The following is a 26,190-nucleotide window of genomic DNA, read 5'->3' as shown; positions in this document are numbered from 1 at the left end:
ATTCATAAATGAGGGTGGATGTGTCCATCCGAGTCACCATGATGCATAACAAGGGGACCCAGAGAAGAAGTCATAGGAAAACAGTCAAGCCAAGGAGCAAAGGGATGGGATGAGAGACGTGGCAAAGGATCTGCAATGCCATTGACAGCTGCTGTGAGTGAGACCACCATGTTCCCAGGCTGTCCTGGAGCACCAAAATGGCAAAGAGGACAGATTACTCCAGCCTGACTTTGGCCATGATCGCAGCAGAAACAGAGTTGATGCTGGAGACTTGGTGAAAATAAGTCACACCTCAGAAAGGCCAGAGATGACACGTGAACCAATGTCCTTCCTTTGATGCCAGACTGATACGGAATTCCCCTGGAACATAGATTATTCTGGGAAGAAGAGGAGAAAGAAAAGGGAAAGGAAGAGAATCTTAAGAGACTACCTTTTGAGGTGAAAACGACTCAAGTCTTTAGAATTGGCACAACCAAGTGTTCTGCTCTCTGAGGAGACAGGATCTTGAGAGCTAAATTTAATTTCAGCTGCACACAAAGAAAATTCTATCCCTGAACATCTGGACTCTTGTACTGTGAAAATTTTTTCTCACTGTACCTATTTTGATTACTCCTCATCTAATTCCAAATTACATGTGCTGCTAAGCTGCTGCTAAGTCACTTCAGTCGTGTCCGACTCTGTGTGACCCCATAGGCGGAAGCCCACCAGGCTCCCCCATCCCTGGGATTTTCCAGGCAAGAACACTGGAGTGGGTTGCCATTTCCTTCTCCAATGTGTGAAAGTGAAAAGTGAAAGTGAAGTCGTTCAGTCGTGTCCGACCCTTAGTGACCCCAGGGACTGCAGCCTACCAGGCTCCTCCATCCATGGGATTTTCTAGGCAAGAGTACTGGAGTGGCTTGCCGTTGCATTTTGTGTTATATATGCATTTAATTGTGCAAATTACAAACTCTGAAAAAAAAGATAAAGATGTATTTTTTGATCATCGTGTGAAGGTTCACACACCGTTCCACTCAGTGAGTGTATGTCCCTCCTTGAATGTGAGCTGACATGTGTGAATAAGCCATTCCCTAGCTCTGATCAATTCCTGAGGACTTCGCATGGAGTGAAAATCTCACCGAACTGAACGTGATTCTATTGCTGAAGGTATTTAACTTTTAAAATCCAAAATGCATGTTAGCAGTTTCATCTGGTGCTCGGCTCAAGAGACAACAATCTGTTCCAACGGTGGTGCAAACAGTGTCTCTATGGAATTTAGGGAAGAAAAGTAAGTGCCGTGTGTTTACAGAGAGAGAATGTGCAAGGGTTTGTTTGCTTATCCTCTCCCTATCTGTATCCCTTCCTATCCCTGTATCCCTGCAAGAGTGTGATAATCTCCAACATGGAGCTTTTCTGAGGACCATCAACAGAATTTGCTGACATGCACTTTTCTCTGAATGTGTTAACATTTGAGGAGGGATCCCAGGTGGCTCAGTGGTGAAGAATCCATCTGCCAATGCAAGACACACAGGAGATGCAGATTCGATCCCTGGGTCTGGAAGATCCCCTCGGGGAACAAATGGCAACACACTCCAGTATTCTTGCCTGGAAAATCCCATGGACAGAGGAGCCTGGCGGGCTATAGTCCATGGGGTCACAAAAGAGGCAGACACAACTGAGCAAGGACATATGTTAACACTTGAACCTATGTTCAAAGTAAGGTAAGATTTCATTTTAAATTCAAGTTTTTGGCTGAATCTCCAGAGAACAGCTTAAGACCCACTGCCTTTAAAGAACTTACAGTGGCTTTATGTTTGTAGGTTAATTTTTCTTCAATAACTTATCAGATCAAATTAAATTAATATTTACCTTTCTCAAAATATTGGGATGATCACTCTAAATTAAGTTCAGATGTGGTAGTTTAATATCTTCTTGTAACAAAGTCCTAATGTTTGAGGAAAAAGATTGCCTTGTGGATTTAGTTTCATATATACTGGGGTCTCTCAAAGATGAACAAACATTTGGAGGCAACTGGAATTCCACACTGAGTTAAAGCATTCAGCTGGCTGAAAACAGTTGCCAAGGCCTTGGGCAACGATCCTGAATGGGGGCCATTGCAAGTGGAGCCCTGTTTCTAAGTCTGAACAGACCCTAGAGTGTACCTGGGCATTTTCCCTTCTTCTATGGGTCAAAAAGGGGAATTCACCATTGACCTTGTTTGGGGGGGGGAGGTGTTTGGAAGCCCTTGTTTAAAACTCAATTTTTATTAAAAAAAAAAAAAATAAACACTTGCACATAATTTAAAAAGTATTACTGAATTCCATCTCTTTGAATCTCCTAATCCTCTTTTATAAAAAAATAAAAACTTTCAAAAACCTTCAAAAATGCATAAAAAAGCTAGCAATTTTCTGGTATTTATGTATTTCTGAATAATACTGTTATTACTTTATTCAGCTTTAGAGCTTATCTATAGACTTCCTACTATTAAAATAAGGATTAAGGGACTTTCTTGGCAGCCCAGTGGTTCAGACTCCTGCTTTCAATGCAGGGGGTTTGGGTGTGATCCCTGGTCAGGGAACTAGAATCCCACATGCCATGTGGTGTGGCCAAAAAGTTGAAATAAAATTAAATGAGAATTTAGCTTTCTTATCACTTCAGTTCAGTTCAGTTCAGTTCAGTTGCTCAGTCGTGTCCGACTCTTTGAGACCCCATGAATCACAGCACGCCAGGCCTCCCTGTCCATCACCAACTCCCGGAGTTCACTCAAACTCATGTCCACAGAGTCGGTGATGCCATCCAGCCATCTCATTCTCCGTCGTCCCCTTCTCCTCCCGCCCCCAACCTTTCCCAGCATCAGAGTCTTTTCCAGTGAGTCAACTCGTCGCATGAGGTGGCCAAAGTATTGGAGTTTCAGCTTTAGCATCAGTCCTTCCAATGAACACCCAGGATTGATCTCCCTTAGAATGGACTGGTTGGATCTCCTTGCGGTACAAGGGACTCTCAAGAGTCTTCTCCAGCATCCCAGTTCAAAAGCATCAATTCTTTGGCGATCAGCTTTCTTCACAATCCAACTCTCACATCCATACATGACCACGGGAAAAACCATAGCCTTGACTAGACGGACCTTGGTTGGCAAAGTAATGTCTCTGCACCACAATACATGGACGGGCTCCATAAAGAGCCACAGGTATAGAGAGGTTACGAGATCTTGGTCTCCTCTCTTTCATAGTTCAGGTAAAATAGCTGCTGCCCAAACGCCACAGCCCGAAAATGAAGGTAGGATAAGGGTGGAGTCAATATTTTAACCTCTCCTGCCCTCTGATTTCTTGATGTAGATAGTGATAGCAGTTAGAGACACCTCACTAGCTGAACACAGCTAGAAGCCAGAGGACAAATAATATCAATGGAGATGATGGTTTTCCAGAATGGTAGAGGTCAGATGGTGGTACTTGATTGTCCAGGGAAAAAGGACACTTCACATCAAGGACCCAAGCTTGGGTCATGCAGTCTACAGAGGTCAGCTGCGTAAACCCAAGATGGAGAGAGAGCAGAGAAAAGCTAGCACTTATGATTGTTTCTTTTCCCTGAAGTTAATAATTGCCTCTCTTTTGTTTATTTCTGTTTGCAAAGTAGTATTGGCTAGAAAAAATGATATTTTTGCCTTGCTTCCAATAAGACTAAGAACTTTTCATCTAGAGACAATCCTAGAATAACAGGGTCTGTCTGGTTCTGGTCCCTCAAATAATAAAACCTTGAATATTTCTTGTAAACCTGGACTCCCCAGCAAAACAATTTTGTCTTTAATGTTTACTATGTGGATGCCTAAAGATGAGTCATGACCTTTGCAAAGGAGATGATGATGTGAGAAAATTATTTTTTCCATCATGAACAGATTAATATAAACTTGGTAGTTTGATAATTTTGTGATTTTTTTTTCCCTTTAAAAACTTGTGTTTTACATTTTGTGAGCTAGTCGTTATGGGTCTGCCTTGCCTGCTGTCTTTGCAGGTGAAGTTTACTTACCTTTACTAAATGTATCTGTCTCCAGGTCCTCTCTTGACAGGACCTATCAGTAATTCATCCAAAAAATTGCTGACAGTAATGAAAATTTCTCCTCAATGTTTAAATACATTGGGTGCTCAATCAGTTTCTACCCTTGGAATCTGTCTGGTTCAACCGTTCCAGAAAGTAAGCAACAGTCTTTTGTCTGGAGAGGGAAAGAGTGATTTTTGACTGCACAGGGAGGAGGGAAATGATGGCAGAGATGGTATTAGGCATTCTAAACCTTTCTTACACCGATATACACGATGATTGTGTTCTCTGCTCCATCTCTTTGCTTGCTTTTGGTGTTTCTTGGTATCTTCAATCTCTAAGGCTATTGTGGAAGTTTATCATGGACTCCCTTACTGCCCTCTTGAAAGCTTAGATTTCAGTTTTTTTCTGCTCTGCTAAACCAATGACTGGGCTTCCCAGATTGTTCAGTGGTAAAGAACCCACCTACAATGCAGGAGATGTGGGTTTGATCCCTGGATCAGGAAGATCCCCTGGAGAAGGGAAAGGCAACAGGATTCTTGGCTGGGAAATCTCATAGACAGAGGAACTTGGCAGGTTATAGTCCATGGGATCTCAGAGTCAGACATGACTTAGAGACTGAACAACAAGAAATCAGTGACTACTTATCCACTTGTATCATAACTTCCAACATTCCTGTTGATTTCTTTTTGTCTGAGCTCATTTTCTCGCTCATTTTCTTTGTCCCTTATATCTAAAGATAAGATCACGACTTATCTTTAGACATCCACATAGTAAAAATCAAGGACAAAATTGTTTTTGTTAGGGAGTCCAGGTTTACAAGAAATATTCAAAGCTTTATTATTTGGGACCTTTTCTATTCTTTTACTTTCATTTGGTGAGATTTTGGCAGGAGGAGTAAAATACAAGTGTTCAATTAGTTGTATTTAATCAGGTGTCAGAACTGCTTCTTTGAGGCAGAAAAATGCTAAATTCCAGGATTCAGCATTCTTCTGCACATATGTATTTTTGGTTTGAGTTGACGTGTTTTTGTTTCTCTAATATAACAGTTTTTGAACACTTCTTGTGTGAACTGTACATCTTTCTGGTTCCACCACTTACTCTGGCCACTGCTGTGGTAACTAGTTCCCTGTAGGTTTAGACTAACTGCATGCAGTTTTATTCTGATACCACCTTATTTCAACTTCTGATTCCTGCCTGAGAGCTTCTCTGATACCCACAGAATCTCTGGACATTCATGAATGGGAAAACAGGAAGTCCAGGGGAGTTAGTATCCATGGGGTCATCCTTGACTCATGGGGAATGGGAGCCAATGAACAACTGCTTCCTTCTTCTGTACTTGGCAACCAGTTCTGAGAAGCCTTTCAGGAGTCTTGTTTCTCTCACTCCTCTTGTTCCTCAGCCCAGCTCATTAGGATCATTTCCCAAATAACTCCTTATACACTGATCTTATTTGGGGTTCAACTCTCAGGGCAACCTGTGGTGAGATAGTTAGTGTCAGAAATGACACCAGAAAGCAAGCCCTCTTGGGATTTTAGAGGGGGTCATTTGCCAGTCAGATGGCGACAAGAACTCTGTTGCTGGTAGTGGTTGGATGGTGATTAATCCTGGGGTGTAGTAGCATCACAGTCACTAAGACTCATTCATGATGAGTTAGGATGAGGTCCCAGGGGTAGGGAAAGCATTAAGTTATTAGTGGTTATGCAATTGAACGTCACAAGGGCAATGCGAATTATGAAGACTGTGGAGCTTTGATTGATTGCTCTGGCAGCCTTGAGAAAAGAATAACTCAGGTCTGGGTCAGCCAGCTTTTGACTCAATGCAGAAGGCCTCCACGGCACAATTTAAGGAGACTTTTATCTCTTGTGGTTGTCAGCATATTCTGCTGAAACTTAGAACCAAGGTTTAATTGTGAGGTGGGCAGAATTACAAAGGAGACTGAATGTGTGGTTTGATCAGTCTTCTATGTCAATGTCAGGATCCTGATGAGAAACAAGTGTAACTCTGGGGTCTAGGACAGGGATATTAGGGAGAACAAGCCTGAGAATATGGAATCTTTCAAACTGTCTTAAACTTCCAGGTTGGTGAAAAAATCCTTATTCTCTTTGCTAAAGAGAGGAGACTTCGTTTACTTGGAGACCGTGTAATTAGTTTACCTGAGGCAGGTGACTCTGTTCTCACCAAAATCTACTGCTGCAGGCAGAAATGAGGGTCAGTATCAGAACATCCCAAACAGAAAGTGCAGTTTTTGCTTCAGGAAAAAATAGCTTATGCATTGGAGGAATTGCTGGAGCTGATGAACACATCTGAGCATTAGGTGGATGTGTGAAGGGGTAAATCTTAAGGCAATTGGACCATGAAGGGGTGTGGATCTTGTGAACTCTTACTTCTCCATCTCCGCTAAAAGGGGAGATCAAAAGTAGTTCACCATCATATAAGGGCCGCAGTAAACATTCGTGCTCTTGCCCCAGGACTAAGTAGATGCTCCTGCTTTCTATCACATGGACTTCAATCAAGCAAATAGTCATCAGATCGCCATGTGGCACTTGCTGAATGGATCTCATGAGCAGGAAGTAGAAGGTACCTTAGCAGGATCACGCATCTCAGAGAAAGAGAAAGTCCCCAGAAGACTCAGGAGCTTGCATATTGGTGAAGTTTTTAGAGATCCAGTGATCTAGGGCATTCCAGGACATCCCTTTAAGATAAAAAAACAAGAAGTCTTACCTCTGCCTTCCTACCACTAGGCATGAGGCCCTGGACTTGTCTCCCTAGCAGCTCTGCCATTCAGTGAGAGGAGATATTCTTAAAAGTTACTCCAGACCAGGACTCAAACCCATGTCCCCTTGCATTGGAAGTGCAGAGTCTTAATCACTGAACCACCAGGGAAGTCCCTTGACATTCCTTTTTGTCTGGAGAAAGCTGAAGAAGAGGCTACAATTTTACTATATTTAGTTATTCTATTTACTGTATCCTAGTTGGTGATGGACAGGAAAGCCTGGTGTGCTGTGATTCATGGGGTCGCGGAGAGTCAGACACGACTGAGCGACTGAACTGAACTGAACTGAATACTTTTCCTTGACAGAGATCCCCAACTGCAGTTGCCAAATCTATCTTATTTGCTGTTAACCAGGATATCTAATCATGCTGGAGCATCTTCATAAAAATTGTTCTAGGTCTTTCTGGGCAAACTTTGATGTCCCAGAGCAAACTATTCACTGTCAACTCTTTTCTGAATGTGACAGTTTTCTTTCAGAATTTTCAGTTTTTCAAACATGGTTTCTTATTTAATACAGAGTTTGATTGGAAAGTGTCTGGAGAAATAGATACAGCCCTTTGATCTGTAAAGCATCCTCCAAGAGTAAACATAGATTTGTAATAGCAACCATTTTGAAGTTCAAATTATACTTTTGTGCACTCGCTTTGAAGAGTTTACAGCTTTTTCCTTAGTCTGTTGGCCCAGGGAAGTGATAGGCTTTCTTCTGGTGTTATTGTTGATGATGATAGTGAAGGTGATGATTATAACACAGAAAATGTTTCCCTGATGACCTTCAGCAGTTTTCGCCTCATGTCTTCTTGGATGGAACACTATCCCCTTTTGTAGCAACAAGAGAGGCTGTTAAAGGCATTTTCACAGCCTATAATGATAGGTAGGTTCTGACAATGGTAAAGAAGGGAAAGGAATGGCTGTGGGAAAGACAAGCCATCTTTTATATTTCCTTTTTTTTAAAAAATTTCCTTCAGCACTATGGAAGGAGATTCACTCTAGATAATTTGACTAACACCAGACGTAGTGACTCCTCAGCCATAGTCTTACTACAGACCAGTTTTCTACTGATAGCTAATCTCATCCATTATGTATTGACTCTTGCTAGGGTCACTTTCAGAGGGCGATCTTACTTTTAAGTTTAAGAGGTACTTTTCCTCTCCCAACTAAACATTGATTAAGAGTCATAATTTTCAAACAGTTTGAGTCTGAATCTCAACTGTGTTCTGTATTTTGAGTTTCATTTCATATGACTGCTTTACACATTTGTTATTTTGCACGTTGGTTTGATCCCCAAAGCATCTGAGCTTGCAACTGCTTGGCAAGAAATAGACTACAAAAGGCATTTATCCATCATCACTGGGCAAAACGCCCAGAGTAAAAGATACAAACTACTATGTAGAAAATAGATAAGCAATAAGGATTTGCTGTATAGCACAGGGAATTATAGCCGTTATCTTGTAAAAACCTATAATGTAATATAATCTACAAAATACTGAATTGCTATGCTGTACACCTGAAAAGAATATAATATTGTAAATAAAATATACTTCAATAAAAAGAATAAAAGTAAGCAATATTTGACTTGTAGATTCTTTTAAATTTCTCATCAATGTCTGCCTAGGACAGCCGCCAAATGAGATAGGTCTGCGTTTGATTTCACTGCCATTCAGGAGAGGATCACCTTGGGAAGACCCAAGGGTGAAGGAAATCTTTGAGAACTTCAGCCAATATCTTGTGTTTCTAATACTATCACCTGATTTTATTTTCAGCTGCGCTGTGTGGCATTTGAGATTTTTTCAGTTTTCAGGCCAAGGAAAGAACCTGTGCTCCTTGCAGTGGAAGCACAGAGTCCTAACCGCTGGACTGCCAGGGAATTCCCACTCCCTTTCATTTGATGGAAAACTTTGTCACATAGTCGTTTACTGGCAGATCCCAGGTGAGCCTGAGTGTTTTCCTCCATGTTTGCAGAGATGGACCTCTCTTGGCAGCATGCCCTGTTTCTCCCACACAAAGTAGAAGCTCCATAGGAGGTAGCTGGGATCTTGTCTAATTTGCACCATATTCCCATACGTACATACTGGGTGCTCAATAAAGGCTGAATGACTGAATACAATGTTTTTTCTCAGTTTCTTTTTGATATACTCTTCCTGTCACTATGTTCTTCTAAGTTGAGTTTTGCTGTGATGAGGAAGGATTGTGTACAAAGAACTATGAAAATGAAAGTCTTTGAACTTGAACATCTTTGTGTGTGATTACTGGGTTGGTACAGAATGCAGGGGGCAGAGTTTGGGAGTGCAGCTCTAAAACTGGGGAGCAAACTCAGAGAACTATACTATGGAGGAGAAGAGGCAACCAAGGGAGAACTGCATGGAGGAAGGCTTGCTTGGAGGAAGAGGGCAATTGAAGGGTCTTTGGAGAGCAACCTCAATAAGAAAAGACTTTCTGGGACTTCTCTGGTGTCCAGTGGCTAGATTCTGAGCTCCCCAAGGCGGGGGCGCCCGAGTTTGATCCCTGGTCAGGGAAACTAGATCCCATAGGCTGCAACTAAGACTCAGAACAGCCAAATAAATAAATTTAAAAAAACAGAGAAATCTTCCTGTTGGGAATAGGGTGCAGTGAGAACATTCTCTCAGTTGTTATTTTTTCTTGTGGCGTAACTTTAGCTAGAGTTACACCCCTGGCTTTTCCCCTTTCCGGAGAGGAAAAACTGAGTGTATTCTGGATAGCTCCTTCCTTTCTCTTTTAAAGAATTTCCTGCCTATTCTGCTGTCTGTCTTAAGGTTTATCCTTGACGGAAGGCCTCTGGTGGTCTAGCTGTGCTGTGTTGGAGGTTAAAGTCATACAAACTTCCTGCGACCACACATCAAGGCCACGTCTGACTCTTCCCCACTTGTGTCAGTCATTCAATGGATGTTCCAGTCTCCATCCGTTGTTGATCTGATCTCCCGTTGTTGACCTCTCCATCTGACCTCTGTGTCCACATCTCAGCTCCATACGTGGGAGAGGGAAATAAGCTGTTGGAGACTGACCCTTCAAATCCCTCAGTTTATGTTTTGGCTGCTGACATTGATTTTTTTTTTGAGAAACTGGGATTTCTTGCTTTCAAAGAGAATTATGTTAATTATTACCATTTATTGAGAACATACAGCATATTAAACACTTTATGAGTTTATGTTGCTGTAATGCTGAGAGGTAGGTACTTTTATCATCCCACTTTACAGATGAAGAAACAATTTTAGAAAATTAGGAATTTTCCTGTCTTCAACATGGCAGTGGAACCAGTTTTTTGGTTTTTTTAAGATTTTTTTTTTTTGGATGCAGACCATTTCTTAAAAGCCTTTATTGAATTTGTTACAATATTGCTTCTATTTTATGGGTTTTGCTGGGTTTTTTTTTGGCCACCAGGCATGTGGGATCTTAGCTACCCAGTCAGGGATTGAACTAGAATCCCCTGCATTGGAAGGCAAAGCCTTAGCCACTGAACTGCCAGGGAAGTCCCAGAACCAGCTTCTGAACTCACTTTCATCTGATTCTTAGTTCCCCTCTTAGCATGGGCATATAATATCTCTAATAACTATTCAAGTACAGTACTGTAAGGAGAACAAGGAGAAAAAGACAGTGTTTTGGATGAAGAAGGAAATAAAATCTCAGGCAATATGGGCTAGTATTACAGGTTATTCTCAAGCAGGAAAATTTTTTTGAGTTCTTAAAGATTATTGTATTTAATGTCTTATTGTTGTTTAGTTGCTAAGTCCTGTATGACTTTTTTGTGACCACATGGACTATAGTCCACCAGGCTCCTCTGGTCACGGGATTTCCCCAGCAAGAAAACTGGAGTGGGTTGCCATTTCCTTCTCCAGGGAATCTTCCCAATCCAGGGATTGACCCCACATCTCCTGCATTGGTAGGCGGATTCTTTTTGCTGAGACACCAGGGAAGCCCTTTTTGTTTTATACTAGTATACAAATAATGGCAAAAGTATTAAAATTATGATATAATCTAATCTCCACTATTTTGACTTGCATTATTATTTTCATAAGGATTTATATTTATTGACTCAATAAAAATCTGTTCTTCCTGAAACTATCTGCAAATGCACTCTTAATAGTTGTATTAACTGTCCATCTATTTCCCTCCATATTTAACTATTGAAAAGTTCTTATTAATTTTCATATAAAATTAGCATCTTTCATAACCATCATTAATTACTGTAGCATATTCCTCTTGCAATAATAAATACATATTTTTACTTCAAACACTGATACAATTTTCAAGAAGGAAACTTTGTCTTTTTGAAAACACTGGCCCAATTTGGTTCATTTGTATAAGTACACTATCTGCAATAATTTCAAAGTAGAATATTATATGAAGAAAACTTGGTCTTATAGTTGTTTAAAAGCAGGTCTTATATTCCCTTCCAGAGGGAATAGTAATTAGATTTCAGAATGACTTTTTTCTGCATGTATCTCCATGCATTTTTTTTTTCTCTCCATCATCCTTTGTCTGGTACTGTTTCTCTTTAAGCCACACCTGCTTAAAGATTTTCTTTGGACAATTTTCAAAAACTTACCGTGGCTAAGTTTTTCCATTTGAAAATGTATGGGGACTGGTAATACTGATTTCTTTATTGGGGTGTGGGTTCAGATTAATTATATCAAGTTTGTAGTCTACTTGAAATTAAAAGACATTTACTCCTTGGAAGGAAAGTTATGACCAGCCTAGATAGCATATTAAAAAGCAGAGACATTACTTTGCCAACCAAGGTCCGTCTAGTCAAGGCTATGGTTTTTCCTGTGGTCATGTATGGATGTGACAGTTGGACTGTGAAGAAAGCTGATCGCCGAAGAATTGATGCTTTTGAACTGTGGTGCTGGAGAAGACTCTTGAGAGTCCCTTGGATTGCAAGGAGATCCAACCAGTCCATTCTGGAGGAGATCAATCCTGGGTGTTCATTGGAAGGACTGATGCTGAAGCTGAAACTGCAATACTTTGGCCACCTCATGAGACAATTTGACTCACTGGAAAAGAGTCTGATGCTAGGAGGGATTGGGGGTAGGAGGAGATGGGGGTGACAGAGAATGAGATGGCTGGATGGCATCACCGACTCGATGGACATGAGTTTGAGTAAACTCCGGGAGTTGGTGATGGACAGGGAGGCCTGGCATGCTGTGGTTCATGGGGTCGCAAAGAGTCGGATACGACTGAGCGACTGAACTGAACTGAACTGAACTGTAGTCTACTTTGAAGGTGAGTGATTAAGTGCTAAGCTTTCATGTCTGTTCAGACTTAATAAGTATATTTATATAGTACGCACATTTAAATTTAAGAAAGATATCCTATTTTCTCATGACTTCTTCAAAATATCTTAGCACCACTTATGCAATACTGAAAATTGGAATCTTCCAAACTAATCCCAACTCTAATTTCTGTTTCCCAAGATCATAAGATGTGGAGTCTTTGTAATGATCTTTGCTGAGTCAGTCTCCTTGGGGGACAGATCAGTTTCATCATTTCAAAACATCCTAGAAGAACTCCAGCTCGTTCACATGTGGTAACTTGCAAAATAAGGTTGTTCCCAGGCAGCTGGGAGGATAACACAGGCATGGGCAGGCGGAGAAGCATCAGGGCATTGGGAAATGCTTAACTGGAGGCTGCCAAAGATATAAAAGGTGCAGAAACCTCATAGCAATTCACACACCTTGAGCAAATCCAGCAGGTGCTCGGAAAGAATAAAGAGAGAGTAGAGATGTAAGATGAATGAAAGATGGGTAGAAACAAGGCCGCGAAAATTGGTTTTTAAAGATCGGTACTCCTGCCTGGATTCTTTTTTCCTTTTATACAGCTTTGTTCAATAAAGTACTTCAGTAGCTGAGCCAGGCCCCCAGGATCACTCAGGGAGTGAATCAGTGGGAGGGGAGGCGGAGGTGGGAGGCGTCACACCTCACCGCTGGTTTGATGGGCTACCTGCAGGCTTCTGTATGACTTGTTTAACAAGCTTCTGATTAGTGGAGAGAGGTCTAGTGGGGTGCAGTGAATCACTCCTGGGAGCTGTGGTGAAGGTCATTTGTGTGACAGTGGGGAAGAGAGGAAATGCAATATCAGATCCTCCACAGCAGTGGTCCCAACACTTTCAGCACCAGGGACTGGTTTTGTGAAAGATGATTTTTCCCATGGTTGGCAGGGGATGGGGTGGGGGGTGTGAGGGGGTGGGGGGTGGGTGAGGTGGGTTGGAGGGTGGGGAAAGGTTTCAGAATGATTCAAGGACATTGCATTTACTGTATTTCTGTTATTATTACATCTCCATCTCAGATTATTAAGCATTAGATCCTGGAGGCTGGGGACCCTTGCTCTACAGAACCACAAAAATTTTGCACTCCCCATCCCCCAAACCTTTGTTTTTCTGTGCATTTCTTCGTATTTCAGCTAAAGTTGCCCCAAGAAGACCGTCCTTTTGTCAACCCTTATCCTGAACTTCAAGGCTGTGTTCTGCTGAAGTAAAGCTTTGTCGAAAGCCTAGAGGCAGGACACAAAATTCCTCCAGACATCCCAAATATTCTGTAGCTTTTCTAAAATATTGAAGTGTAATGGTGTGGTCACACTCACAACCACTCTCCCCTCTCTTCCATCCTCCCTATGCCTGGCACTTTAACTCTCTGGGTCAGAACTTACTTAGATTTATTTTCACAAAGTAATAGCATTTAATATGTGATGGTAAACTGAATGGTAATTTGTCCCAACTTTGGTGCCATCTTGCTAATATGTGGTGGGAAACCTCAGATGAAACTGACTCATGGTTAGTGAATGTCAAATGGGAACTAAACTGTCATTATTATATTATTTATTCTTTCTCCCCTAAAAGGGACATCAATTTGTCATGGAGAGGACATCTTCTGTTTAACAAGGAAGGGAACTAGATGAGCAGATTTTTTAAAATTTTCTTAATAAAGCAGAAGACTTTGGGTTTTAGATTCTTCCCTTCTCTTTCTAAATTTTCATCATCTCAACTTGCTCAGACTGTTGGAATGTGTTGCCTTTCAAAATAATTATTTTTTTAATCATTAGAATGCGAGAAGGAATGAAAAAATAAAAGAGAACAAAACTGATACAGTTCAAATAAAAGCAAAAAGTAGTCAGATGCAATGGGGTCAGCAGTGCTGTCGGGTTGACTCCTTCAGGTAGGTATTGTCAACAGAAATTTAATGAGAGCTGGGGTTCTTCAGGCAAGTATATTGGAGTGGGTGTCATTTTCTTCTCTAGTGGATCTTCCCGGACCTGAGGTTGAACACGAGTGACCAGCATACTGGGCACCTTGCCCTGAGGGTGTTGATAACAGCCTGTTGTCCTCCATGGTGATATTTCAGTGGCTTTGCTTTAAACCTCAGCCTGGATCTTCTCATGAAAAGCCAAGCTTAGCTTGTGTATTTAAAAAGCATGCTGTTGGTTTTCTTTATAACTTTAATCTTCATTTCCTCTGGGCTCAGCCCCTTTGGGATAATATCCTAAAAACTGATACTGGGTGAGTGGGGTTATAGGAAACTGGATTGTGTCAGAGAAAGGATCAAAGCCAGATTCTCTAAGCGGATGGCTCTCTGTTTAGACCTGATGGTTCTTTCTCATGGGAGAATGTCCACCAGCTGGTTGACTGTAGGGAAAAAAAAGTGTTTATAATGTAGCAAAGTGTATATTTTAATTCCTGGTCTGAACACAAGAATTCACATCAGATAGTAAGTAATACATCCTTTCACATTTTGTTTTTCGAAAGCAGTGTTCTTTTCCCACAGGAGGAAGTGCTTTACTGTCAGTGAGCACTATGTAGAAGGCAGGCTCATTCGCATAAGAATTAAAGGAGTGGACAACAGCACTCCATATGGGGAGTCAGCACATATGCATGGGGGAGGCAGCCTATATATATATATGGAGGAGTTAGCTCATATATATATGGGAGAGTTAGCCCATATGGGAGAGGTAGCACATATGGATGGGGGAGTTAACCCATATATATGTGGGGGAGGTAGCCCATATGGGTGGGGGAGTCAGTCCACAGTGTCCGTGCAGCGCTCCATTGTCCAGAGTTCAAGAAAGTTAAGGATGCCTGACTCTCTGGCTCTAGGCAGGGAGCTGGAAATTTTATTTCTTTCACTCACCCTCTCCCCAGGTGCAGGATCCCCATCCAAGTCCTTAGCCACACTCTTGAGCACATCTTGCTGGTCACCTATGCTAGTCACCTAGGGAATGACTACATGGCAGGCAGCTGGCCCTGGTTGAGTGAGCCCTTCACCTGAAGTCTGAAGACCTTAAGTTCTGTCACTTCTTTGTTAGAAGACCATGCAAATTCCCTGACTCCTCTCAGCTACGGTTTCCTCACTTGTAAGAGGCTGTACTCTTGTTCATCTCACAAAGCTGTTGGAAGGACTCAATGAGGTAATGCATGGAAACCACTCTGGAATCTGTAAAACTTCATCTATACTTCAGTCGTTAAAAGCTATCTGGTCAAGTTCCAAGATATATTCCTGCTGAATTCCCTCACCATTCCACCTCTTATTTCAAGTTCTTGGGGCTCTTAACCTCACCCTTTCCAGAATCTCAGCTCTGCCAGCCTTGTGTATCTCTTTTCAGACTCTCTGGTCCAATGATCATTGCTAAGTAGACAACTGACCACATGAGCACATGGCTGGCCACACTGAGGGCTAGAAGCAGGCACCTAACTCAAATTTCCTCTCCCTGGAATAGGAAATTGGGACCAAGGGAATTTATTAATTGTTTGAATTTGAATGGTTTAGATGTTATCTCTCAAAATGTGGTCTGTGGATCCCTGGGGGTCCCTGAGTCCCTTTGATGGGGTCTATAAAGTCAAAATGAATTTCATAATGATGCTAAGAGGTTATTTGCTTTTTAAAATTATGCTTTCTTTTTTTCGCTGATGGTATAAAAACAAAAAAGTTAGCATCTTAGCATGAACCAGGTCAGTGGCACTCAAATGTAGTCATTATATATTTTAACATTATGCACGCATGTAAAAGAAGAAAAAAAGAAAAGCAAAAACCAGTTTCACTTAAGAGTGTTCTTGATGAAACAGTAAAAAAAAAAAATTACTAATTTCATTAACTCTTGACTCTGAAGTACACTTCTTTTTAATATTCTGTGTGATGAGATAGGAAGTTTGCATAGAGTACTTTTACTGCATCCTGAAGTAGGCAGCCGTCTAGAGGAAAACCACACATATAATTGTTTGAGCTGTGAACCAAACACATTAAAAAAAATTATTATTTTTTTTAAGGAACACTCTTCTTACTTGAGAGAACAAACTGTGGTTTCTCAGCCCTGCATATTTGGCAGACATTTTCTTTGAAAATGAATGGAGTTTTCCTGTCACTTCAAGGAAAATAACCAACAGCATTTTTTGCCAATGATAAAACTTGAGCTTCCAAATGAAAACTAAAATCTCAAGAAACTTGTAACTACTACCATGAACTTGACAGCTTTTCAAAACTTAAAAGTATTCTGGAGGGATTGGTGATGACATTAACAAATGTGGTTTAAAAATATATATTTATATGAAATGTATCAACATTTGAAAGATATGCAGACCTCAATAAATCCATATTTTCCAAATAACAATGACATGGGTAAGGTATTCATTCAAAGTGGATAGAATAGTGGATTGAAATGTAACAATAAGAAAGGTTCATTGATATAATCTTAGATTCCACACTGCATCTAAGCTTTCAGTTCAGTTCAGTTCAGTTCAGTCTCTCAGTCGTGTCCGACTCTTTGCGACCCCATGAATCACAGCACACCAGGCCTCCATGTCTATCACTAACTCCCAGAGTTCACTCAAACTCATGTCCATCGAGTCAGTGATGTCATCCAGCCATCTCATTCTCTGTCGTCCCCTTCTCCTACTGCCCCCAATCCCTCCCAGCATCAGAGAGTCTTTTCCAGTGAGTCAACTCTTCGCATGAGGTGGCCAAAGTATTGGAGCTTCAGGTTCAGCATCAGTCCTTCCAATGAACACCCAGGATTGATCTCCTTTAGAATGGACTGGTTGGATCTCCTTGCAGTCCAAGGGACTCTCAAGAGTCTCTTCCAACACCCACAGTTCAAAAGCATCAATTCTTCGGCGATCAGCTTTCTTCACAGTCCAACTGTCACATCCATACATGACCACTGCAAAAACCATAGCCTTGACTAGACGGACCTTTGTTGACAAAGTAATGTCTCTGCTTTTTAATATGCTATCTAGGTTGGTCATAACTTTCCTTCCAAGGAGTAAGTGTCTTTTAATTTCATGGCTGCAACCAGCATCCACAGTGATTTTGGAGCCCAAAAAATAAAGTCTGACACTGTTTCCCCATCTATTTCCCATGAAGTGATGGGACCAGATGCCATGATCTTAGTTTTCTGAATGCTGAGCTTCAAGCCAACCTTTTCACTCTCCTCTTTCACTTTCATCAAGAGGCTTTTGAGTTCCTCTTCACTTTCTGCCATAAGGGTGGTGTCATCTGCATATCTGAGGTTATTGATATTTCTCGCAGCAATCTTGATTCCAGCTTGTGCTTCTTCCAGCCCAGCGTTCCTCATGATGTACTCTGCATATAAGTTAAATAAGCAGGGTGACAATATACAGCCTTGACGTACTCCTTTTCCTATTTGGAACCAGTCTGCTGTTCCATGTCCAGTTCTAACTGTTGCTTCCTGACCTGCATACAGGTTTCTCAAGAGGCAGGTCAGGTGGTCTGGTATTCCTATCTCTTTCAGAATTTTCCACAGGTTGTTGTGATCCACACAGTCAAAGGCTTTGGCATAGTCAATAAAGCAGAAATAGATGTTTTTCTGGAACTCTTTTGCTTTTTCGATGATCCAGCAGATGTTGGCAATTTGATCTCTGGTTCCTCTGCCTTTTCTAAAACCAGCTTGAACATCTGGAAGTTCACGGTTCACGTATTGCTGAAGCCTGGCTTAGAGAATTTTGAGCATGACTTTACTAGTGTGTGAGATAAGTGCAATTGTGTGGTAGTTTGAGCATTCTTTGACATTGCCTTTCTTTGGGATTGAAATGAAGACTGACCTTTTCCAGTCCTGTGGCCACTGCTGAGTTTTCCAAATATGCTGGCATATTGAGTGCAGCACTTTCACAACATCATCTTACAAGATTTGAAATAGCTCAACTGGAATTCCATCACCTCCACTAGCTTTGTTCTAAACTTTAGGAAACTACTATTCACTAAGTTTTGGTATAGTTATCAAAGGTTACCCACAATCATTGGAAAAGCCTGTTATGATATGCCACTCTTTTTTACCTACATTTCTCTGTTGGACTGAATTGTCTTCGTATGCTTCAACCAAACAATGTAACACAACAGACTGAAAGCAGAGATAGGAATTCAGTTATCTTCTATTAAGCAAAACCACTAAAGGGATTTGCAAAATGTCAAACAATATTATCGCAGTCACTAAAATTGTTTCTGTTTGTTTGCTTTTGGAAACAACAAAAAAATCAGACTTGGCAGCCATGTTTGGCCTATGTGTGTGCAAGTGAATAGGGGAAGTTAGTATTTAGAGAACAGGAGAGAAGAGTTGGGATTAACATATATACACTATTGTATATTGAACTGGCCAAAAAGTTGGCTGGCTTGGGTTTTTCCATTAAATGTTATGGAATGAACTTTTTGGCCAACCCGGTATAAAACAGATAACCACTAAGGACCTACTGTACGGGACAAGGAGCTCTACTCAATATTCTGTGATAACCTATATGAGAAAAGAATCTGAAAAAGAATGGATATATGTATACGTATTACTGGATCAGTTTGCTGTGTACCTGAAGATAGCACAACATTGTGAATCAACTATACTCTGATAATATTAAAAAGAGAGAGAGAGAAGAGATGAAAGGACAGTGAAAGAGAGGCAGGGAAAGAGACACAGAGACGATGCTTTTGTTCCTGATGGCTTCTGGGCCTGGTTTTAATCTCTCTTGAAGCCTGGCCCCACCCAATGGAGAGTTCTGGATTTCCGTGTATTCTTCCATTAACCCCTTTTTCTATTTAAGCTGACTTGAAAAGGGTCTGTTCCTTAGGTAGGGGTCATAAATCTCAATCCACAGACTCAGATGTGCAAGAAACAGGACCTTATAAAATTTTATATTGATATGTGAAAGTCACTCAGTCGTGCCTAACTCTTTGCAACCCCACGGACTATACAGTCCATGAAATTCTCCAGGCCAGAATATTGGAGTGGGTAGCCTTTCCCTTCTCCAGGGGATCTTCCCAACCCAGGGATTGAACCCAGGTCTCCCACATTGCAGGCAGATTCTTTACCAGCTGAACCACCAGGGAAGCCCTTCTATTGATATAAATCAACTTAATTTTACTTTTGGGCCTACATCATGCTGGGTTGGTAAGTCATTCCTGAGGTTTCCCTGCTTGTTTCCAGGTTGTATCCAAGCATTAAGAAGCTCAGTCTGGGAAAGCTGCTCCCTTGAAGGCTCTAAAGATAGAGCAGAAAGGCGCTGGTGATCAGCCTGAAGTGACTTCTCCCAGCCATGAGGAAAGGCTTGGGGTCCCTTCTCAGTCTTGGCTGGGCATGTCTTGTTCATGCAGAGAAAACTTAAACAATATTCAGATGGAATCTTTCCATTTGATTTTCTTGAGATATTCAGAGAAGGAAAGGGAATTTGGGGATCCCACAGGTAGCCAGAGTAGGGAGAGAGGGTATATTTGCCCAAGGACCATGTAATGCATTTTCATTCTCTCTTCTTCCTCTCTGCACACCTTGCACTGGCAAAAACTCAAGTCTTTACCAGGCTCCCTTTTGTCTGTGAATGTGATCCTTTCAGCGTGCCCTTCACCAGGCCCCTGGCAGTGATGATGGAAGTATCCATGTGAGCTCTGATGGCCCGGGGAAGCTTCTTGGGGATGCCACTATTCTGGTCTACGCACTTCCTCACAGTGGGACAGGTCCCTCCATATCCTCCTATTCCTTCCTTCATTTTCACACCACCAGCCCTTCTGATGGTCCTCATTTGTGCGTGCCTGGATCCCCTTTGTACCTCTGTGAGCCATTCCATACGCAAATTCTCACATGAATCCTGCAGAGGTGCCATGTTCAGCATCTCATACCATTAATTTAGCGCTTAGCACATTGAGCTCCTTTTTGCAGGTCATTTCTTGTGTGAATGGCTTGTTTTCCTTTGGGAGCAGAGACTGTTTTCTCTGTGTATCCTTCAAGTCCAGTGCAACATACAGTGTTTGCTGCCACTGCTGCTTTCATGGGAACACCAGAGGGTTCTTTGGAGTATTATAAGTCAATCCTTCAATAACTTTTATTTAGCAGCTGCTGGGTGCTATACTATATTGGGTCCTGGGGTCTCAAAGATAAATAGGTGACATCTCTTACGTGAACATGAGAAAGCAGAAGGGTAAGTGTCAGAAGAGTTCACTAGTGGAGAGTCTAGCTGTCCCTAACCACTTCAGGCTAGTTTAAAACCCCTTCCTTTCTATTTCTCTGGTGCCCTCAGCCTTTATCCATGATAAGTGTGCTTAGTATACACACTAGTGTGCTTAACATGCCATCTGTTTGTTAGAAAAATCTAACATCTGGACTTCCCTGATGGTCCAGTGGTTAGGACTCTGAACTTCCAATGCAAGGGGTGCCAGTTTGATCCCTGGTCAGGGAACTAAGATCCCACAAGCTGCATGGCACGGCCAAACCAAAAAATTCTAACCATTTATTATGAAAATGTTGAATATATATACAAATAGAAAGAAGAGTGTAACAACTGTCCTTCCCTGCTTCAACAATTATCAACATTTCCATTCTGGTTTCATCTCTCCCCACAGTTATTTTTCATGAGAGAGAAATTTAAGGCAAATCTTAGATGCTGTATCATTTCATTCACTAATACCGCAGGATCCATCTATAAAAGATAAAGACTTTTGGAAAAATGTCACTGCAAAACTATGATCACACCTAACAAAATTAACAATAATTCTCCACTGTCATCTAATGTCTGGTTCGTATTTATTTTTTCTCCAGTTATCTCAAAAATGTCTTTTTGAAATAATTTTCATTTTTAAAGTTAGGTCAACAGTTGCATTTGATTGATAGGTTTCTTAAGTTTCTTTTTAAATGCAAAATATTTTAATAGTTGTCAAATAAACGGTTATTAGAATTATCTAAATATCATTTATATAAAAATTGGTATATCACATTGGGTGATTCTATAAAATAAAAACACAAAACCACACACTGACAACATTCCTGCAATCCAAGAATACCCCCCCATCAAGAGTGCAAATTACAAACACATTTAAAAAAAAAGAGATTCTTAAGTTTAATTTCCCATCACTTCCTTTCCCACACTGCACTATCCCTATGTATTTGTTGATGAAATCAGCTCAATTATTTTGTTTCCACATTCAGTTTTGGCTTTTTCCACTCTTGGAGTGTTTTTATTATGTCTTTTTATTCCCTGCATTCCTGTCAATTGGCAGTTAGATCTAGAGACTTAACCATCCCAGGTGGTGAAAGTGGTAAAGAACCAGCCTGCCAATGAAGGAGATTCAGGAGACCTGAGTTCCATCCCTGGGTCAGAAAGATCCCCTGGAGGAGGAAATGGCAACCCACTCCAGTATTCTGGCATGAAAAGTCTTGTAGACAAAGGACCGTCCACAGTCCATGGGGTCACAAAGAGTCAGACGCGACTGAGCAACTGAGCATAAGCATAGTCAGATTATATTTTTCTGACAGTTGTACAACATCGTTGCAGATCTTCCATTATACCACATCAGGATGTGCATGTTGTATTCTCACGGTCTATGTTCTTGTCTTCCCGGTTTGACCTGCTGTTCCTCGGGGGGGAAGGGACTCTCAATTACTGTAGCCTCTGGTATGTTTGGTGACCCCTGAGTCCTCAGTAGCTGAAGAGCCAGTGAGTGGCTCTGCTGAGGGACCCAGGAGAGGTTTCCTGCAGGACCTGGGTCTTGACGGATAAGCAGGCATTGGCAAGTAGGTGATGGGTCAGGCAACCCAAAGAACAGACCTGGGTGAGTTCAGGAGTTGGCTTAACACTTGTGGGCATGGTCATGCTTAAGGACAAAGCAAGCACAAGTAGTGAAGTGGCATTCACTTTAGCCTTGGTAGTGATGTGGGCAGAGAAAGTAGATCACAGAATTGTGCCAAGGCCACTTCTCTATTGTCCTTGGGTTCATTCTGCTTGCAGTACAGATGAAAAATGCCCCCTGAACCTCAGGTGCGGGTTGTTGGGAAACAGTGTTAGTAGCACTTGGGGGACTCAAATGTCTTGTAGACATCAATCCCATTCACCCACTCATTAACGGAGACAGAAGGGAAGGACCTGGCAGAACAACAGCTTTAGACTCCAGTCTAGATTGGACTCTGGCTGGCTGAGTGACCTTGGGCAAGTCCTCTAAGACAGAAGTCCCCAACTCTGGTTCCAGTCCTTGGCATGTTAGGAACCGGGCCACACAGCAGGAGGTGAGCAGCAAGTGGGAGAGTGAACAGACCTTCATCTGTATTTACATCTCTTCTTCTTGGCTCTCATTACTGCCTGAGCTCCACCTCCTGTCAGATCAGTGGAGGCATTAGATTCCCATAGGTGCCCCAACCCTACTGTGAAGTGCATGCATGAACTAGGTTGTCTACTCCTTATGGGAATCATACTAAAACCACCCCCACCACCCTGTATGTGGAAAAATTGTCTTCTATGAAACTGGTCCCTGGTGCCAAGAAGTGTAGGAACTGCGGCTCTAAGAGTTTTGAGACTCAGTCTGAATGTGGTGATGTCAACACTGACCGGATACTGGTTGTGAGAAGTGTATATTAAGTATGCACTAGGCGGAGAAGGCAATGGCAAGCCACTCCAGTACTCTTGCCTAGAAAATCCCATGGATGGAGGAGCCTGGTAGCTGCAGTCCATGGGGTCACTAAGAGTCGGACACGACTGAGCAACTTCACTTTCACTTTTCACTTTGACACATTGGAGAAGGAAATGGCAACCCACTCCAGTGTTCTTGCCTGGAGAATCCCAGGGACGGGGGAGCCTGGTGGGCTTCCGTCTATGGGGTCACACAGAGTTGGATACGACTGAAGTGACTTAGCAGCAGCAGGCATCTACTATAGTAACTGATATATTTTTGAGATAATGTGTGCTGATTCTCTTCCTTCTATTCTGTGAACATTTAGAGGGACTAATGACTGCAGAGGCACTGTGCCAGGCATGGATGGGGTGTGTCCTCCGGAGCCTGTGCCCAGTAATGGAAGAGATAAGGTAAGTGGTTAAGTTCACAGATAATTACAGCGTGAGATGGGAGGGGTTGCCACGAGAGACCCAGGGCTAAAAGTGCAGTGAGACAGCTGTACCTTGGCCACGCGTGTCTCTGCACAGGTCAGCTTCATCCAAGGCCTGCGGTGTCCCTCCCTAGATCACAGCATGTTCTGCTTCTCCTGTTACGAGTAGACTCTCTAAACTGGATGTGAAAGGAAAAAGAATAGAAAGGACTTTTTCTGCTTCTCTGAGGACAGGGGCAGTCTACCCTCACGACCTGATGATATCCCTAACCTAGGGATAAGGACACACCTGACGCCTCCTTCTTTGCCATAAAGTCAAAGCCGCTTGGGGCCAGTCGGGTGCACTGGCCATAGAATCCAGCTCTTGGGATTGGTGACCTTCATCTGATTCGGTTTGTCTGTGAGGCTGCAAAACTCAGCTTGATGGTCCAATCTGATGGAAAGTATATACCATGGCCGGAGCCTGAGGATAACGGGCAAGAATCCCCCGCTGTCGCAGGCCGGGCGCCACGGGGGCATGTTCTGCCTGCAGGGCCTGGAGGCTTAAAGCAACATTTTCTCTGTGGGAAGCACAGACTCGGCAAGGATTTGTCTCCAGGCGGCACTATAGCCTCCTCTTCTGGCACCATGGAGACTGTTCTTCCGTCAGGATTTCTGGCATCAGAAGTGAAGGGGAGCCGAGCCAGGGAGCTTCCCGGTGAAAGGTGGGCCTTCCCCAGCCTCTCTGAACCACCGAGCACCTGGGATGGTGCTGCAGGGGTGAAGGGTGGGCAGCCAAGGACAGACTTCTTTCCTGTGAAACCTTCATGCAAGGATTCATCTTCACAGCATGCATCATGCTTGCACTTGGTGCATCTGACAGCCTGCTGGTTTGGGCTGCCTTTGCAGCTTTATAGGCATCACAGCAGCTGAGCAGACTTTGCTTTTTTTTTTAAACCCCAGTTCCCGAGCTAGTCTTGAATTTCTCAGGCTTTGCTTTTGTGAAGCCCTTTTATTAAAACTGTGTGATACAGTCACTGAAAAGATCAGAAGGAAAAAAAAAGAACATAAAGAAGGGAATACCCAGGAAACCATTGTAGGAATCAAGAAGTCGACCATTCCTGGCTCCCAGAAACACAGCCCCCCTGCTTGGCCACACTCCTCCCCCTCTTCCCTGTCTTTTTTTTTTAACAGCCAGCAGGAACTCACATTTTTTTTTTTTTTTTTTAGGCAGCTTGTGGGAATCTTAGTTCCCCGACCAGGGATTGAACCTGGGCCCTCAGCATTGAAAGTGCAGAATCCTAACCACTGGACCACCAGGGAATTCCCAGTCTTTCCTGGTTTTTCTTGTTTTTTTTTTTTATTTAAAAATTAAAAAAAAAATGAAATGTTGTGCTGGTTGTGGCCATACAACAATACAAATCAGCCATAATTTGCTGATTTGCCATATACATATACATACATACATACATATACATATACATACATCCATATATAGCCATATGCATACATCCCCTCCCGCCTTAGCCTTCCACTCCTCCCCTGCTCATCCCTCCAGGTCACCACAGAGAGCCAGACTGGGCTCCCTGTGCTATACAGCAAGTGCTCATCAGCTACTCATCTTACACCTGATAATGTATATATGTTGATGCTACTTTCTTCGTTTTTCTCACTCTCTTCCTCCCTCACTGTGTCCACAAGTCCACTCTCTACATCTGCATTTCTTTTCCTTCCTTACAAACAGATTCATCGATATAATTTTTCTAGATTCCAGGTTTTAATGTCAGTTGTTTCTTTGTTTCTCTTTATGCTTTGGCCACCTAACTATTCATCTGGAAACACTGTAATTTATCCTTGCAAGCTTTACAATTTATAGAAGTGGGATTATACTCCACCTATTATTTCCCTGCTGGTTTCTTTCGCCCAATATCATGTGTGTAAGGAGAAGGAAATGGCAACCCACTCCAGTGTTCTTGCCTTGAGAATCCCAGGGACGGGGGAGCCTGGTGGGCTGCTGTCTATGGGGTTGCACAGAGTCGGACACGACTGAAGTGACTTAGCAGCAGCAGCAGCAGCAGCAAGAGGCATTGGTGTGGTTCCCCAGAGATGGAGTTCAGCCTTTTTCCTGGGTACATAGTATTCCATTGTTAGGACACATAACAAAGTAGTCATTCTGCTGTTGCTGGCTGTTGGAGCTGTTTGCAGCAATGCTGCTAAGAGCGTTCTTGTACAGGTCTCCTGGTGCATGAGTTGCTCTTAAAAGCTGTGCTCTCATTTTGTGTGGCTGGGGACGGGGACTTTGGCTGTACTGCTTTTCAGGGAACTGACTGTGGATTCTGGCTCATGCTCCAGCCTCTCTCCTGCATACCACTGGGTGGGAGGTCACTCATTAGAATTCTCCCCAGAAATCAAGGGAGGAAGAAGCAAGAACTTTCTGGAAAGGAGAAAAGGAACCACTTGAAAGGGTACTGAACTGGAGATCAAAGAGCCCTTCCTGCTGCTGGCTTTTGATGTGAGCCATTACTGCACACCCTGCAGTAATGAATTCACTTATCTTCAGAGCTCACTGCACTCCCCACCTACCGCCTCCTAATCAGCAAGCCTCCACTGAAGGCCAACAGCATCATCATTAACAAGTCCTGGGACTCGGAGTCAGGGTGCCCTTGGCTGCCACGGGCACTCAGCCCTGCTGGAATTGCTTTGGGGAAGAGCTTTGAAGCTCATTTGCAGAGTCTGTAAAATCAGAGAAAGCTGGAACCGGAAGTCCTTCGAGATTATCCCAGGCAGGCTCTGTGGCTGTTTACAGGCTTGTGGGGGAAATTTGAAGAGAGGTGGTGTTTGTTTGCATTTCATGGAGTTGGTAGGTTCAGCGTGTTCAAGAAAGCATCTCCGTTCCTCTCCTCTTTCTGTGCTCTTTTGTCTTTTTCACGCTCATGCCTCCTTTTTTCAAAAATTAACTAGTCTCTTCTTCTACCGTTAAAGAATAGATATACATTTCCCTCCAATGAGCCTTTGACAGGGGTGCCAACCACTACAGCCTTAAAGATCACATTCGTAGAATGGAAGACTAAGAGGTAGGAAAAGCAAACATGGGGGAAAATGGTTGTCAGGACAGGTACAACTAT

General features: G+C 42.4%; 1 non-coding gene across 1 annotated transcript; it reads right to left on the bottom strand.

The window, feature by feature from the left end:
- Positions 1–24,315: 24,315 nt before the first annotated feature.
- Positions 24,316–24,388, bottom strand: TRNAE-UUC (transfer RNA glutamic acid (anticodon UUC)). Its single transcript has one exon. It is a non-coding gene; the product is annotated as a tRNA-Glu (tRNA).
- Positions 24,389–26,190: the final 1,802 nt, after the last annotated feature.

The sequence above is a fragment of the Moschus berezovskii genome, chromosome 10 (assembly GCF_049115385.1).
Source record: "Moschus berezovskii isolate FMDL1 chromosome 10, NW_MosBer_1.0, whole genome shotgun sequence".
Lineage (NCBI taxonomy): Eukaryota > Metazoa > Chordata > Mammalia > Artiodactyla > Moschidae > Moschus > Moschus berezovskii.
Note: the sequence above shows the minus strand (reverse complement) of the source record. Positions and strands in the feature narration are given on the sequence as shown.